Source organism: Phocoena phocoena, chromosome 10 (genome assembly GCF_963924675.1).
Source record: "Phocoena phocoena chromosome 10, mPhoPho1.1, whole genome shotgun sequence".
In the NCBI taxonomy this organism is placed as follows: domain Eukaryota; kingdom Metazoa; phylum Chordata; class Mammalia; order Artiodactyla; family Phocoenidae; genus Phocoena; species Phocoena phocoena.
In genome coordinates, this window is record NC_089228.1 from 87,268,329 (window position 1) to 87,286,932 (window position 18,604).

The following is an 18,604-nucleotide window of genomic DNA, read 5'->3' on the forward strand; positions in this document are numbered from 1 at the left end:
GGGAACACGTGAGATAGGTTCATTGGGAGAATTCCCAATCATATTCTTTACAACAAATGTTTATTGATTATTAATTGAATAGAGCATTTTCCCCATGGGGTAAGTTGGAATGTCCACATTTGTTGTGTATCAGCTCAAATCCATTTGAGGTTAGTCTTATTTACCCAATTTTTTAGCAGATCTGCAAAGAGCTTATGTAAGTTGGCTACATTCACTCAAGAGGCAAGGAATATAGAAAGAATTTAAACCAGGTTTATGAGGTGACAAAGACCATGAATTTTCTGTTAATACTGTGAATATGACTCTCTGGGGATACAAAGGGCTATGATAATCCAGCATTATTCACAAAGACCTGGTTAACTGTCCTTTATCTTTAACCCATTATTATAGATATCCAGCCAACCAGGTCAAAATTCTCAGATCAATTGTCAAAAAAAGGTCATATTTTAATTTAATATAGCATAATCTCACTCTTCATCTCAAGAAACTAATAATGAATATTAGTGTCCTTATCTAATGGGGAATGGATGATATGAAGCTATGTAAAATATCTTCTTTCTCCTTCCATTTTCTCTCATCAACTTAGTCAACTGACATAATAAAAGTAAAAGTAAAATTTTATGTTAAACCTCCTGGTAAACAGACCTCTTAAGATCTAACATTGGTATTCTTCTTGTTTTTCTTGGGATGATAATATTCATTCTTTTTTACAAGCCTTTACTAATGCTAATTGCATAGTAGAGAACATTCTAGTTATTGGGAGTTACTATGGTCATTAAAACAAGCCCCTGCTCTAGTATAGTTCATTTAAGCTGAAAGGAAGATTAGACAATGGTCCGGCTGACAAGAAATAATTGCCTTAGAACATTTTCTCAGCATTCAATAGTAATTAATAAAAATTTTACTTCTTAATAGAGATTTGTTTGAGGTAGTAGCAAGAGGATATCTAGGAGAATAATTAGGAGACTTAAATCAATTTATACTTATTTAAAGTAATCTAGTCATCAGGCTATAACTCTATATTATTAAAATCAGGAGAAATTTCTACATTTCATCCTGAAAATATGCACAAAACAATAATTTTAGATCATTTACAGAAATAAAAACACCTACAGTGCACCAGACTTTTGGTTTAAAATTAGGCCAAATGTTTCAGATAGCAGAAAACTTGTGATTCTCATGAAAGTTGATGACAAATGTGGGCCTTAATAAACCTTTTTTAAAAAAAGTTCTAGGGCAAAATTTCCCACAGCAATAATTGTGACCATCTGGAATCCCATGCCTAGAATTTAAATGAGGTCAAATATTTTCCTTTTATTCACATGAATCATTTGACCACTTCACATAAATGCACTTGCTCTAAGAACAGCAAGAAAAAAAAAAATAGAACAAGGTAAAATATTTCTATTTAAATATAGAGACAACACCTATGGGAAGATCAGACATGTGTTACCGTAATCTTTAGAGGAAGTTGCAACTTGTATCTAGAAGAAGCATAAGTCAACAGACAGAAATGTATGCACTTCAAAAGAAGGCAGAGAATAAAAATATTATCCAACACTGGTAAGGAAAACTCTAGAAAAACAAGGGCTCCTGGCAGGTCTATATCTACATGCACTGTGTGAGAGTGGTATGTCCAGAATAAAAGTTCCCATAGAGTACTTATAGCTGAAAATGTATTAAGGAAAATAAAATCTATAAAGATATATGTTTGGGAGTTGCCAGCATCAAGGAGAAGATAATGAGCACAATATAAATACCTCACAGCAGAACAATAGAATGAGAAGAGCAACAGACTAAAAGCAGAACTTAGAAAACCATAGTGTTTGAAGAAGAGGCACAAGGAGACCCTAAGAACAGCTGGAGGAACAGTTGAAAGTATAGAGAAGAACCAGAGGAGTATGGTGTATCTGAAGCCAAAAAGGAGGGAATTTCCAGATACAACAAGTGGTCAGCAATATCAATTAAATATATGATAAGAAATCTATGAATTAGAGAGCATGTGGTAGATTGGGTGACATGAAGGCCATTGGGCCAAGATAATTTAATGTTGTGATATGAAAGCCAAATTGTGGGTATGTTAAAAAGTAAACGAAAATCAGACTTAATTAAAAACAAACAAAATCTAATTCCATGTTGCTTAACAGAAATTCATATAAAATGCTGAAACTGAAACGAAGGCAAAAATCAAACACATAAAAACTAACTTAATGGAAGCCAGTATAGACATATTAATCCCAAATAAAATGGACTTTAAGGAAAACAGCATTATTTCAGACAAAGAGAATACTTCATAATAATAAAAGGTTTAAATTAAGAAATATAGTAATTCTAAAAGTTATGTACTCTGTAACATAGCTAAATATATATATAAAGCAAAAACTGAGCTGTGAAGAATTCTGCACTCATAATTGAAAATACACATGTAGCATTACAAAACTGTTTCACATACTGGACCATGAAGCAGGTCTCAACAGTTACTAAGGATTGAAATCAAATGATTATGCTTTCTGATCACAGTGGAATTTAGCTACAAATAAACAGCATAAAGATAATTTTTAAAATCCTAAATACTTGAAAATTAAACAACATACTTTTGAATAAGCTATGCGTCAAAGAAGATGTCATAATGAAAATTAGAAATTATTTTGATCTGAATGATAAAGAACATTAAAAATATATGTAGCTAAAGCGGTGATTGTAGGGAAACACATAGCCTTGAATTCATGTAATTGAAAGTGAAGAGAGGTAAAAAAAAAAAATAAGTATCCATCAAGGGAATTAGGAAAAAATGTCCAGTTAAACCCCCAAAAGTAGAGGAAATATAAAAGGACAGAGACTGATAAAACAGTTTAAAAACTACAATGGAGAGTAACAGTCAGGCATTAAGTTGCCTCTTCAAAAAATTAAAACTGGTAAACCCCTGGTGTGACGTGTGTGTGTGTGTGTTCACAAGCACATGTATGTGAGAGAGAAGGCACCAATGACCAATGTCAAGTTAGAGTGACATCACTAGAGAACCTACAATTTTTTAAAACATCATAGTAAGATATAATGGAAAATTCCATGTCAATAAATTTGAAATTTTAAGATGAAATAGAAAAGTTCTTGAAAAACAACTTCTCAAACTGACACAAAAAGAAATAGGAAACACGAATAACTATTAAAAAAATTTTTTTTTTTCAGTACTCGGGCCTCTCACTGTTATGGCCTCTCCTGTTGCGGAGCACAGGCACCGGACACACAGGCTCAGTGGCCATGGCTCACGGGCCTAGCCGCTCCACAGCATGTGGGATCTTCCTGGACTGGGGCACGAACCCGTGTCCCCTGCATCCACAGGCGGACTCTCAACCACTGCGCCACCAGGGAAGCCCAAAATTTTTTGATCTTTATTTAAAACTTTTTCTAAAATAAAACTCGAGGCACAGAGAGTTTTTCCAATGAATTCTAGTAAATATTTATAGAAAAATGAACCTGAAAAAACTCTTCCAAAAAATAGAAAAAGAGACAACTTTTCTCATTTTACTTTGAGTCCAGCATAGCCTTTAAACCAAAACCTGAAATGATACCATAGAAAGGAAAATTATGGGAAATCTTACTCAGTAACATAGATGAAATAATCATAAGCAGAATATTAACAAAATTCAGCAATATATTAAAAAGGATAATATTGTACATCATGATAAATTTGGGCTTATTTCAGAAGTGCAAAGATGAATTAACATTTGAAAATCAATCAGTGTAGTTCATCAGAATGATGAAATAAAGGCAAGAATCACATTATCATCTTAATAGATGCAGAAAAAAAAAATCTGTTAAGAATCAATACCCATGGTAGAACTTTTAGCAAACTAGGAAAAGACTATCAATACTGAACACTGTCAAGGATGTGATGGAATGGAAACTCTTACACACTGAAGAAGTATAAATTGACAAAAACCACTTTGAATAATACCTTGAAGTTTCTGCTAAATTTGAACAGAAGCATATCCTATCTGATAAAGTGTATCCACAAAACTTCTATGAAAAATTGCTTATCAACAGTAAAATATTTACATTTTTATCCCTGAGACTGGAAATGAGGCAAGGATTCCCAGTATCACCTATTCATTCAATATTGTCTCTTCAGTTTTATAGAGTCAAAAGAAGCAATAATACTATCCTTATCTGCAGATGATATGGTTGTATTAGTAGAAAATTACAAAAGCTCCACAGATAAATTATAATAAAAATAGTTCTAGTTATTAATAAGTTTAGCAAAGTTGCTGGATACAAATTCATTGTACAAAATTCAGTAGATTTTTTTTTTTTTTTTGCGGTACGCGGGCCTCTCACTGTTGTGGCCTCTCCCGTTGCCGAGCACAGGCTCCGGACGCGCAGGCTCAGCGCCCATGGCTCACGGGCCCAGCTGCTCTGCGGCATGTGGGATCTTCCCGGACCGGGGCACGAACCTGTGTCCCCTGCATCAGCAGGTGGACTCTCAACCACTGCACCACCAGGGAAGCCCTCAGTTGATTTTTTTATATACCAGCAACAAGCAAATTCTTTAAAAAACTAATTAAAAAACTGGTATGATTTACAAAAGTACCAAAACTATCAAATACATAGAAATATATCTAACACAATATTTAAAAGACCTCTATACACAAAAATAAGACATCATTGAAAGGAATTAATGATTATATAAATAAATGGAAATAAGGCCTTTCTTGTGAATTAGAAAACTTAATATTGCAACAATACCACTTATTTACAAATTGATGAAAAGATTCAGTGTAATCCCAATAAAGATCCCACAAAATTTTTTAATGTGTGAGAATTGGCAAAAAATTCTAAAATTTGTATTAAAATTCAATGTGCCAAGAATGTCTGAAACATTCTTGAAGAAGAAGAACCACGTGAGAAAAACTTTTCAACAAGGTATCAAGACGTGGTATAATGTTGTACTAAACAAATGGTGTGGTATTGGTGCAGGATAAACAGAAAAATGAAACAGAATACTTATTCAAGAAAAAACTCAAAGTTATTGATACAAGTAGACCTTTAATTTATGATGACACTATCACTGAAGGTCATTTGGGATTTTATGCTGTTGGGCAAATTGAATATCCATATTTTAAAAGATGAATTTTGATCTATACCTCACATAAAAATCATTTCCAAATGGATTGAAGATCTAAATGTGAAAGGTAAAATGAAGCTTCCAGAAATTAAAGGACGGCAGGATTTCAACCCTGGACTCTACTACTTTCCTTTACAGATGAGGGAATAACTAAGTGCATCTGATGGGACTTTACAGAAATTATTATATTTGTGCAAGTTATCTTAAGAAACTTTTATAAATGACGGTATAATTAGAAACTATAATCACAATGATCACCTGAATTCACTGAGTCATCGTAGCCAATTACATTTTATTTTATATTAATTTTGTTCGAGGGTAGATTTATTAAGGTATTAGTGAGAAAGTGGTGTTCTTAGTTGGATTCTTTGCAGCAATTTAATGATAAAATCACATGGTTTTTGAGGTTTAGAGATTGTTCCACTCCTAGAGCTTGCACAGCATTTAATTGGAACTTAATATAGAATGTATCAAAAATTAAGCAGGCATTAACTAGGAACACAAAACATGAACTAGCCTTACAAAGTTAATTCTCAAATTGGTATAGCTATCTGTCAGCAGACTCCCATAAGCATCCTGTTAAAGCATTTTCGTTTTTTAAAATGTAATGTGTTTCTCAGGATGTGATTACACATAAAATATATGGTTGTAATTCTGAGTTAATTGCACAGTAGCTAGATTAACTTTTACATCATTACACTTTAATCAGTGTTTTTCATGATTAACATTCATTTAGTTTCCACTCTCTTTCTTCATTGTTTTTTGCTCCTCCCTTCTCATGCCAGGCACTGACTTATCACTATATTAAAGCTCTCTGAGGACAAACTTTTGCATTTTTTTCACTTTCGGTACCATGAAAATGTTCATGTGAAACTATGATCGTGATAGTGTCTTTACCACAATGTAATACTAATGACCGTAATTATCTTAATATATAGGAAAGAAAGGGTAGAAATTAGCAGGGGAAATTGCATAGCTAATAAGGAAAGCAGTGAATACTCTATATCACTTCGACTTCAGTTTTATTCCAACTGTAACTTCCAGAGGAAAAAGGAAAATAAACTTTTTTTCCCCTCTATTTCTTACATGTAGCCCGAACAGAATGAAACACATCAGGATCTTTGAAAAAAATCATTCTTCCTTATTACATATCATAGCTAATAAATTTGACAATAGGTTTAGAAAGAAATATCTCTTTCAGTAACATTTCCAAAGAATGCCACTACTGATCTGAACCAGCTATTGAGACTTATAGGGGTTTTTCCCCAAATTAGTTTTTTATTAATATAAAAATATATAGTTTTATAAAATATGTATAAATTATAAATAATGAAAAGGGAATACCCTAGTATATCACAATTACTTTTCAATACCTGCAGTTCTCCACCCCATCTTACTCTCAAATTTCTCTGACATAGTTGCAATTTTCATGCAGTGTTTTAGTGTTACCCTGAGTTGCTATTTTCATGCAGTGTTTTAATGTTATCCTGAGATTTTACTTTTTTTTAAACAAGATAGTATTATCATTACATTGTACAATTAATGTTTGATAGTATTTGTTTAGATTCACCCACAAATTTACCACCTTCTTTGTAAAAGATACATGTGATTTCTTCTTACATCTCAGACTACCCATCTGGATTTATTTTCTTCTGCCTCTAGAAATTCCTTTACATACGATCTTTCGGGCAAACTCTGGTGGGTTTTGTTTGGCTAAAAATGTTTGCTTTACATGGTTGCAGTTACTTCCCCTTAGAACATTGTTTTATTCCATGGTCTTCTGGAATCCATTGGTTCTGATGAAAATTCAGCTGTTAGTCTGACTATTGCTTAAATAATCTGCCTTTTTAATGTTTGTTTTTAAGAACTTCTATTTTTCTTTAGTGTTTTACAATTGTGTGGCATTTGAAAACCCACCAGATCTTTGGTTGATGCCTCTCCAATGGTTTCATTTCCGAAGCCTGTTCTCTAAGGGATTCCTTAGAAAGGACACAGGGAACAGTATCTCTTGAGTTCTTGAACATTCATAATGACCTGTCTATGACCTTTAGAACTGAAGGTCATTTTTGCTGAACACAAAATCCTAGCTCATATTTTCTTTTCTTGAATATCTTAAAATTGTAAATCCTTTGACATCTGGTATAAAGTGTGGTGACAATATAGTTTTATTTCTTTTATCAAAGACAGTCTGCTTTTGGTCTAAGTGCCCAAATATTTTTTAAATCCAATAATCTTGACGACATTGGCAATATGGCTCACTTTCCCAAGGTACATAAGGAGCACTACAATATGTATTTTTAGATTGCTTTTTGTGACAGGAAAATTTTTGTGAATCATACATTTTCGTACTCGTTCTACTGTTTTGGTTTTCTTTTTCAGGAACACTTATGATTCATATATATATATTTTTGTTTGTTTGTTTTTATGGTTGTCCAATTTGCTTTATTTCATTTCTTTCATTATTTTTTAACATCTTTATTGGAGTATAACTGCTTTACAATGGTATGTTAGTTTATGCTACAGGACAAAGTGAATCAGCTGTACATAAACATATATCTCCATATCTTTTCCCTCTTGCATCTCCTTCCCACCCTCCCTATCTCACCCCTCTAGGTGGACACAAAGCATCAAGCTGATCTCCATGTACAATGTGGCTGCTTCCCACTAGCTATCCATGTTACATTTGGTAGTGTATATATGTCTATGCTACTCTCTCACATCATCCCATCTTACCCTTCCCCTTTCCTGTGTGCTCAAGTGCATTCTCTACATCTGTGTTTTTATTCCTGTCCTGCCCCTTGGTTCTTCAGAACCATTTTTTTTTTTTAGACTCCATATACATGTGTTAGCATGAGGTATTTGTTTTTCTCTTTCTGACTTACTTCACTCTGCATGACAGTTTCTAGGTCCATCCACCTCACTATAAATAACTCAATTTTGTTTCTTTTCATGCCTGAGTAATAGTCCACTGTATATATGTGCCACATCTTCTTATTCCATTCATCTGTTGATGGACACTTAGGTTGCTTCCATGTCCTGGTTATTGTAAATAGTGCTGCAATGAACATTGTGGTGCATGTACATTTTTGAATTATGGTATTCTCAGGGTATATGTCCAGTACAGGGATTGCTGGCTTACATGGTAGTTCTATTTTTAGTCTTTTAAGGAACTCCCATACTGTTCTCCATAGTGGCTGTATCAGTTTACATTCCCACCAGCAGTGCAAGAGGGCTCCCTTTTCTCCGTACCCTCTCCAGCATTTATTGTTTGTAGATTTTTTGATGATGGCTATTCTGCTCAATGTGAGGTGATACCTCACTGTAGTTTTGATTTGCATTTCTCTAATGATTAGTTATGTTGAGCATCCTTTCATGTGTTTGTTGGCAATTTGTGTATCTTCTATGGAGAAATGTCTATGTCTGCGCATTTTTTGATTGGGCTGTTTGTTTATTTGATATTGAGCTGCATGAGCTACCTGTGTATTTTGGAGACTATGCCTTTGTCAGTTGCTTCATTTGCAAATATTTTCTCCCATTCTGAGGGTTGTCTTTTTGCCTTGTTTATGGTTTCCTTTGCTGTGCAAAAGCTTTGAAGTTTCATTAGGTCCCATTTGTTTATTTTTGTTTTTACTTCCATTTCTCTAGGAGGTGGGTCAAAAAGGATCTTGCTGTGATGTATGGCATACAGTGTTCTGCCTATGTTTTCCTCTAAGAGTTTTATACTGTCTGGCCTTAAATATAGGTCTTTAATCCATTTTGATTTTATTTTTGTGTATAGTATTAGGAATTGTTCTCATTTCATTCTTTTACATGTAGCTGTCCAGTTTTCCCAGCACCACTTATTTAAGAGGCTGTATTTTCTCCATTGCATATTCTTGCCTCCTTTATCAAAGAATAGGTGACCATATGTGTGTCAGATTATCTCTGGGCTTTCTAACCTGTTCCATTGATCTATATTTCTGTTTTCATGTCAGTACCACACTGTCTTGATTACTGTAGCTTTTTAGTATAGTCTGAAGCCAGGGATCCTGATTCCTCCACCTCTGTTTTTCTTCCTCAAGATTGCTTTGGCTATTTGGGGTCTTTGACGTTTCCATACACATTGGGAAATTTTTTGTTCTAGTTCTGTGAAAAAATGCCAGTGGTAGTTTGACAGGGATTGCACTGAATCTGTAGATTGCTTTGGGTACTACAGTCATTTTCACAACGTTGATTCTTCCATTCCAAGAACATGGTATATCTCCCCATCTGTTTGTATCATGTTTAATTTCTTTCATCAGTGTCTTATAGTGTTCTGCATACAGGTCTTTTGTCTCCTTAGGTAGGTTTATTCCTAGGTATTTTATTCTTTTTGTTGCAATGGTAAATGAGAGTGTTTCCTTAATTTCTCTTTCAGATTATTCATCATTAGTGTATAGGAGTGCAAGAGATTTCTGAGCATTAATTTTATATCCTGCTACTTCACCAAATTCATTTATTACCTCTAGTAGTTTTCTGGTAACATCTTTGGGATTCTCTATGAATAGTATCATGCCATCTGCAAACAGTGACAGTTTTACTTTTTATCGTATTTGGATTCCTTTTATTTCTTCTCTGATTGCTGCAGCTAAAACTTCCAAAACTATGTTGAATAAGAGTGGTGAGAGTGGGCAACCTTGTCTTGTTCCTGATCTTAGTGGAAATCGTTTCACTATTTCACCATTGAGAACGATGCTGGCTGTGGGTTTGTCATATATGGCCTTTATTATGTTGAGGTAAGTTCCCTCTATGCCTAATTTGTGGAGAGTTTTTATCATAAATGGATGTTGAATATTGTCAAAAGCTTTCTCTGCATCTATTGAGATGATCATATGGTTTTTCTCCTTCAATTTGTTACTGTGTTGTATCACATTGATTGATGTGCATATATTGCAATGAGTCCTTGCATTCCTGGGATAAACCCCAGTTGATCATGGTGTATGATGCTTTTAATGTGCTGTTGGATTCTGTTTGCTAGTATTTTGTTGAAGATTTTTGCATCTATATTCATCAGTGATATTGGCCTGTGGTTTGCTTTTCTTGTGACATCTTTGTCTGGTTTTGGTATCAGGGTGATGGTGGCCTCGTAGAATGAGTTTGGGAGTGATCCTCCCTCTGCTATATTTTGTAAGAGTTTGAGAAGGAGCAGTGTTAGCTTTTCTCTAAATGTTTGATAGAATTTGCTTGTGAAGCCATCTGGTCCTGGGCTTTTGTTTGTTGGAAGATTTTTAATCACAGTTTCAATTTCAGTGCTTGTGACTGGTCTGTTTATATTTTCTATTTCTTCCTGGTTCAGTCTCAGGAGGTTGTGCTTTTCTAAGAATTTTTCCATTTCTTCCAGGTTGTCCACTTTATTGGCATATAGTTGCTTGTAGTAATCTCTCATGATCCTTTATATTTCTGCAGTGTCAGTTGTTACTTCTCCTTTTTCATTTCTAATTCTATTGATTTGAGTCTTCTCCCTTTTTTTCTTGAGGAGTCTGGATAGTGGTTTATCAATTTTGTTAATCTTCCCAAAGAACAAACTTTTAGTTTTATTGATCTTAGCTACTGTTTCCTTCATTTCTTTTTATTTCTGATCTGCTCTTTATGATTTCTTTCCTTTTGCTAACTTTGCATTTTTTTTTGTTTTTCTTTCTCTAATTGCTTTAGGTGTAAGGTTAACTTGTTCATTTGAGATGTTTCTTGCTTCTTGAGGTAGAATTGTATTGCTATAAACTTCCCTCTTAGAACTGCTTTTGCTGCATCGCATAGGTTTAGGGTTCTCGTGAGGGGTTTTTTGCGCTACATGGGCCTCTCACTGTTGTGGCCTCTCCTGTTGCAGAGCACAGGCTCCTGACGTGCAGGCCCAGCGGCCACGGCTCACGGGTGCAGCCACTCCGCGGCATGTGGGATCCTCCCGGACCGGGGCACGAACCCGTGTCCCCTGCATTGGCAGGCGGACTCCCAACCACTGCGCCACCAGGGAAGCCCGGGTTCTCGTGTTTTAATTGTCATTTGTTTCTAGGTATTTTTTGATTTCCTCTTTGATTTCTTCAGTGATCTCTTGGTTATTTAGTAGTGTATAGTTTAGCCGCCATGTGTTTGTATTTTTTACAGAATTTTTCCTATAATTGATATCTAGTCCCATAGTGTTGTGCTAGGAAAAGATACTTGATACGATTTCAATTTTCTTAAATTTACCAAGGCTTGATTTGTGACGTAAGATATGATCTATCCTTGAGAATGTTCCATGAGCACTTGAGAAGAAAGTGTGTTCTGCTGTTTTTGTATGCAATGTCCTATAAATATCAATTAAGTCCTTCTTGTTTAATGTATCATTTAAAGCTTGTATTTCCTTATTTATTTTCTTTATGGATGATCTGTCCATGGGTGAAAGTGGGGTGTTAAAGTCCCCTACTATGATTGTGCTGTCAATTTCCCATTTTATGGCTGTTAGCATTTGCCATACCTTTTGAGGTGCTCCTATGTTGGGTGCATAAATATTTACAATTGTTATATCTTCTTCTTGGATTGATCCCTTGACAATTATGTAGTGTCCTTCGTCTCTTATAATAGTCTTTATTTTAAAGTCTATTTTGTCTGATATGAGAATTGCTACTCCAGCTATCTTTTGATTTCCATTTGCATGGAATATATTTTTCCATCCCCTCACTTTCCGTCTGTATGTGTCCCTAGGTCTGAACTGGTCTCTTGTAGACAGCATATATATGGGTCTTGTTTTTGTATCCATTCAGCCAGTCTATGTCTTTCAGTTGGAGCATTTAATCCATTTACATTTAAGGTAGTTATCGATATGTATGCTCCTTTTACCATTTTCTTAATTGCATTGGATTTGTTATTTTAGGTGTTTTCCTTTTCTTGTGTTTCCTGCCTAGAAAAGTTCCTTTAGCATTTGTTGTAAAGCTGGTTTGGTAATGCTGAATTCTCTTAGTTTTTGCTTTTCTGTACAGCTTTTAATTTCCCCATCAAATCTGAATGAGATCTTTGCTGGGTAGAGTAATCTTGGTTGTAGGTTTTTCCCTTTCATCAGTTTAAATATGTCCTGCCAGTCCCTTCTGGGTTGCAGAGTTTCTGCTGAAAGATCAGGTGTTAACCTTATGGGGATTCCCTTGTATGTTATTTGCTGTTTTTCCCTTGCTGCTTTTAATATTTTTTCTTTGTATTTAATTTTTGATAATTTGATTAATATGTGTCTTGGCGTGTTTCTCCTTGGATTTATCCTGTATGGGACTCTCTGTACTTCCTGGATTTGACTGTCTATTTCCTTTCCCACATTAGGGAAGTTTTCAACTTTAATTTCTTCATATATTTTATCAGTCCCTATTTTTTTCTCTTCTTCTTCTGCGACCCCTACAATTCGAATGTCGATGTGTTTAATGTTGTCCCAGAGGTCTCTGAGACTGTCCTCAATTCTTTTCATTCTTTTTTCTGCTCTGTGGTAGTTATTTCCACTATTTTATCTTCCAGGTCACTTATCCATTCTTCTGCCTCAGTTATTCTGCTATCGATTCCTTCTAGAGAATTGTTCATTTATTGTGTTGTTCATCATTGTTTGTTTGCTCTTTAGTTCTTCTGCTCTTTGTTAAACGTTTCTTGTATTTTCTCCATTCTATTTCCAAGATTTTGGATCATTTTTACTCTCATTACTCTGAATTCTTTTTCAGGTAGACTGCCTGTTTCCTCTTCATTTGTTTGGTCTGGTGGGTTTTTACCTTGTTCCTTCATCTGCTGTGTATTTCTCTGTCTTCTCATTTTACTTTACTTACTGTGTTTGGGGTCTCCTTTTCACAGGCTGTGGGTTTATAGTTCCTGTTGTTTTTGGTGTCTTCCCCCAGTTGCTAATGTTGTTTCAGTGGGTTGTGTAGGCTTCCTGGTGGAGGGGACTGGTGCCTGTGTTCTGGTGGATGAGGTTGGATCTTGTGTTTCTGGTGGGTAGGACCACGTCCAGGGGTGTGTTTTTGGGTGTCTGTGACCTTATTATGATTTTAGGCAGCCTCTTTGCTAATGGGTGGGGTTGTGTTCTTGTCTCGCTAGTTGTTTGGCATAGGGTGTCCAGCACTGTAGCTTGCTGGTCATTGAGTGCAGCTGGGTCTTTGCATTGAGATGGAGATATCTGAGAGAGCTTTCGCTGTTTGATATTACATGGGGCTGGGAGATCACTGGTGGACCAATGTCCTGAACTCAGCTCTCCCACCTCAGAGGCTCAGGCCTCACACCTGGCCAGAGCATGGAGACCCTGTCAGCCACATGGCTCAGAAGAATAGAGAGAGAAAAAAGAAAGAAAGAAAGAAAAATAAAATAAAGTTATTAAAATTAAAAATATATTAAAAATAAAATTAAAAAAGGAACAAAAGAAAGAAGAGAGCAACCAAACCAAAAAACAAATCCACCAATGATAACAAGTGCTAAAAACGATACTAAAAAACAAAACAAAAGAAAAAAGGAGAGACAGAACCCTAGGACAAATGGTAAAAGCAAAGCTTTATAGACAAAATCACACAAAGAAGCATACACATACACACTCACAAAAGGAGAAAAAGGAAAAAAAAAAATGTATATTTTAAAAAAAAGGAAGAGGGCAACCAAATCAATAAAGAAATCTACCAATGATAATAAGCTCTAAATGCTAAACTAAGATATATGTAAAACCGGAAACAAATTAGGTGCAGGAAGCAAACCCCAAGTCTACCATTGCTCCCAAAGTCCACCACCTCAATTTTGGGATAATTCATTGTCTATCCAGGTATTCCACAGATGCACGGTACATCAAGTTGATTGTGGAGATTTAATCCGCTGCTCCTGAGGCTGCTAAGAGAAATTTCCCTTTCTCTTGTTTGTGCACGCCACTCCCAGGGTTCAGCTGTGGATTTGGCCCCGCCTCTTTCTGTAGGTTTCCTGAGGGCATCTGTTCCCCTCCTGGATAGGACAGGGTTAAAGTAGCAGCTGATAAGGGGGCTCTGGCTCACTCAGGCCGGGGGGAGGGAAGGGTACAGAATGCAGGGCGAGCCTGTGGTGGCAGTGGCAGGTGTAAAGTTGCAAAAGCCTGAGGCACGCTGTGCGTTCTCCCGGGGAAGTTGTCCCTGGATCATGGGACCCTGGCAGTGGTGGGCTGCACAGGTTCCCAGGAGCGGGGTGTGGATAGTGACCTGTGCTTGCACACAGGCTTCTTGTTGGCTGCAGCAGCAGCCTTAGTGTTTCATGCCTGTCTCTGGGGTCTGCGCTGATAGCCACGGCTTGCATCCATCTGTGGAGCTCGTTTAGGCAGTGCTCTGAATCCCCTCTCCTCACGCCCTCCCAAAACAATGGTTTCTTGCCTCTTAGGCAGTTCCAGACTTTTTCCCAGACTCCCTCCTGGCTAGCTGTGGTGCACTAGTCCCCTTCAGGCTGTGTTCACACAGCCAACCCCAGTCCTCTCCCTGGGGTCTTATCTCCGAAGCCCGAGCCTCAGCTCCCAGGCTCCATCTGTCCCGGCAGGTGAGCAGACAAGCCTCTCGGGCTGGTGAGTCCTGGTTGGCAGTGATCCTCTGTGCAGGAATCTCTCGACTTTGCCCTTCGCACCCCTGTTGCTGTGCTCTCCTTTGTGGCTCTGAAGCTTCCCCCCCGCCACCCTCCATCTCCGCCAGTGAAGGGGCTTCCTAGTGTGTGGAAATTTTTCCTCCTTCACATCTCCCTCCCAGAGGTGCAGGTCCCATCCCTATTCTTTTGTCTCTGTTTTTTCTTTTTTCTTTTGCCCTACCCAGGTATGTGGGGGAAGTTTCTTGCTTTCTGGGTAGTCTGAGGTCTTCTGCCAATGTTCAGTAGGTGTTCTGTAGGAGCTGTTCCTCATGTAGATGTATTTTTGATGTATTTGTTGGGAGGAAGGTGATCTCCACGTCTTACTCTTCTGCCTTTTTTTTGTGTGTGTGGTACACGGGCCTCTCACTGCAGTGGTCTCTCCCTTTGCGGAGCACAGGCTCCAGATGCACAGCCTCAGTGGCCATGGCTCATGGGCCTAGCCACTCCGTGGCATGTGAGACCTTCCCAGACCGGGGCATGAACCCGTGTCCCCTGCATCAGCAGGACTCTCAACCACTGCGCCACTAGGGAAGGCCCCTCTTCCGCCATCTTGAAGCTACCCATCCCTATGTATATATTTTTTATCTCTATCACGTTCTCTAAAAGTCTTTGTAACTTTAAAAAATATCCTTCTGTTTTCTTAAAGCATTACAATTCTGTTTATTGTCTCAGGCTATTTTTATTTAGTATTTATTTTACAAGTTTCTTCTTTAATTTCTGATCCTATTCTTGGATCCATCACCTCTCTTCAAATCTCCCATTTTCAAATACCTAATTTCTGAATTTTTCTAATTCTCATGTTTGTTTTTATAGATTAAAAAAATTTTATTCTTAATTTCTTTTTTAACCACCTTATTGAGGTACGACTGATATACAAAAAGCTGTACATAGTCAATGTATACAACTTAATGAGTTTTGGAGGTAAGTATACATCCATGAAATGATCACCACAGTATGCCTCTAGACAGTGAAATCCCACAGAATGATATGCCCAGAAAACTATAATCTAATATTTTAAAAGATCAATGAAATTAATGATATTTAAGAATTAATAAATTAAAAATATTTCTTTTCATTTAAAAATATTATATACATATATGTATGTATATATACATATATATATAAATATGGTGTTCTGGGTATATCATTCAGTGGGGTTTCACTGCCTAGTGGCGTATTATTCTCTACTTTATTCTCATTGTCTTATAATAACTTTTGATAGGATTTGATCACAAATCCTCTTCTGTTGCTTTTTTTCTCCCTTTTCTTTCCTTTTTTAAAGTGAGATAAGTCTTTCTGTACTTTACAGCTCCTTCTTTTGTTGCTTTAAACATTAATAAAAATTTGTCTTTAAACTTCCTGAGAAGTATCTCCTCTGTCCCTTTCCCACTCATTTACCCAAGGACCAAACCTGTCCCACCATCTGTTTTCAGAAATAAACTTTTATTGGAAGGAAGCTCTAGCCATTGGCTTACCTATTGCCTTTGATGTCTTTTATGCTGCAGTGGCAGATCTGAGTAGCTATGACAGGGACTGTATGGCTAGCAAAGCTTAGAATATTTACTGTCTGGCTTTTCATAGAAAAAGTTGGCAGAATCTTGATCTCTTTTCCCCCTATTGTCTCTGTCTTTTTCAAATGGGATTAAAGTTATAGAAATTTTTCTATGTCGGTCTTTGTACTGAAAGAGAGCTTTCATTTATTAGATTTGAGACTTTATAAGGCTCCGTCTGCTCTAGCACCTTCCTCCATTGTACAGTCACTGATTTCATCTGTGAATTAGATTCTGTGGAACTCCCTTCAGTTTAGCTGCCATTCTCAGATTGATTTGCTTCTTCCTGTTTGCTTCCTGAACCTCTCAACATTGCTCCAACTATAATTCTTCACCCAGGAAATAGAAGTTGATTCCAATAGAGCAGTTAGTTTAGTTTTTAGTGTTTATCTAGATATTCCCTGCAATTTGGGCATGGTTGTCTGGGTTTTTTATGTCCCAGCACCAACTTGGTAGATACTCCTTCTATAGTAGTTTCGGTCCCAGCTCTGTAGGGTTCATACACTCCAAGCTTTTAAATGATAATAATCTCAATATCTTCCATTCATTTCCCTACAATTTAGAAAGGGTGGTAACTGCTTCCTGCAGTGACTTACATTTTCTATTTGTTATTTTGTCTTTTCATTCCTCCAGTATCTGTTTAACAAATTCCTTCTATTGTGTTCTCCCTTTTAAAATAACTGGTGTGGTCTGTATTATCCTGACGAAACCATGACTAATATCAGCATTAATATTCTGTGTTGGTAAAGATTTTTTTTAAATGGATGATGCCATATAGTGGTTATAGATATGCAAAATAATTTGAGAGAAAATTTTCAGCAGTTATCGAAATTTAAATATGCATGTTTTGATACAGATTTTGATTCCAGATCATCTATCCCAAAGAAACATATGTGCATAATAGTACATGTACATAAGTTTTGTGTATTTTTAATCTATTGAAAAATTAGAAAAGAACAGGAGACTTTCAAATAAAATATAAAGTATCAATTATCATAAAATGCTATGCAACAATTAAAAAGAAAGAGGACTATGTAATAATTAGGACCAAACTCCAAAGGTAGATTGTTAAGGGAAAAAACATGTCACAGAACAACGTATGTACTATGGTTTTACTTATGTTTAAAGCAATATGTGTATACATACATGAACAGAAAAAAGATAAGAAGCCTCACCCTGGATTATTAAAAGGGATTATCTCTGCTGAGGAACTTGATAGTATGGTTGACAAGAGTATGATTTGTACCATTTATTCTGCCTGACTCTGTATGGCTCGAATTTTTCACTGTGATAATTTATTCGTTTGTTATTTGTATAATAAACAGTGAATTTCAAAACAACAACAACAAAAGATTAAAACCTCTAAGGAGTTGGGCTGTAAGGAGAAGTGAGCTTGGAGGAAAGAGACGTGGTCTCTCTGGAGGGAAAGTAAGGAATGACCTAGAATCAATAATGTCAAGTTGAAAGTGTTAAAAAACAAGAACAAGCAAGAACTGAGAATTGTTAATGAAACTTGATTCTGAAGCTTGTACTAAATTATTCTGAATTCTAGACTCACGTAGTAGCACATCCAATAAATACTGACCGTTTGTGATTTTAGCATCCTGCCTTAAATGTGAAAAAGGGCTTAAATTAATATTTTTAAAAATAAAAGTTGAACAAAGCTGAGAGAAAAAAAAAAAAGAACCCTTTTATATTCTGAAAAAATATGTATGTTTTAATGTTCAGTCCTTTATTCCTCTATATTATCAGTTTCAAGAGACAGAAAATACATGTGCTCTCAAATTTTCATTGTGTTTTCACTTTCTTATTATGAAATCTTTTAAGCTGACCATTTTAAGATCATTTAAGGATTGTCCATTATATTACCCCAGATATTTAAAATATGAAAGGTATGATTTTTCTTTACACTTCTAATTTTAATCAGCTTGAAAATGGGAAAATATGAAGTGTAGTTAAAAATAGATATTGTAATAGATGCTGTCTAGAATAAAGACATTCAAGACAGTTTCAATTAGATTGTACTCTTTCAAAAGGTGTCTCATTTGTGTATCTGAAGCAAATTGTAGTTGGTCTGATATAAAGGAATTCTAAGGAGTGCAAAGATTACTTGAGGTGAAGTGACTGACTCTTAAGCCAGTGGAAATTTTTTGGTTACCTGAGGAAGAATGGAGGAAAGCATCTATCTCAGAGAATACTTCAGAGTTGAGCAGCTAATCTAAATAAGTACACTGCTACTGACCAACTTCATTAGTAATCAGGGGGGAGAAAAGCTCTTGACTGGTGAAGATCTGTCCAGTCAACACTGAAAAAGCAGCCATGAGGCTTAAGTCTGGGAGTGGCTGGTCAACAGCAC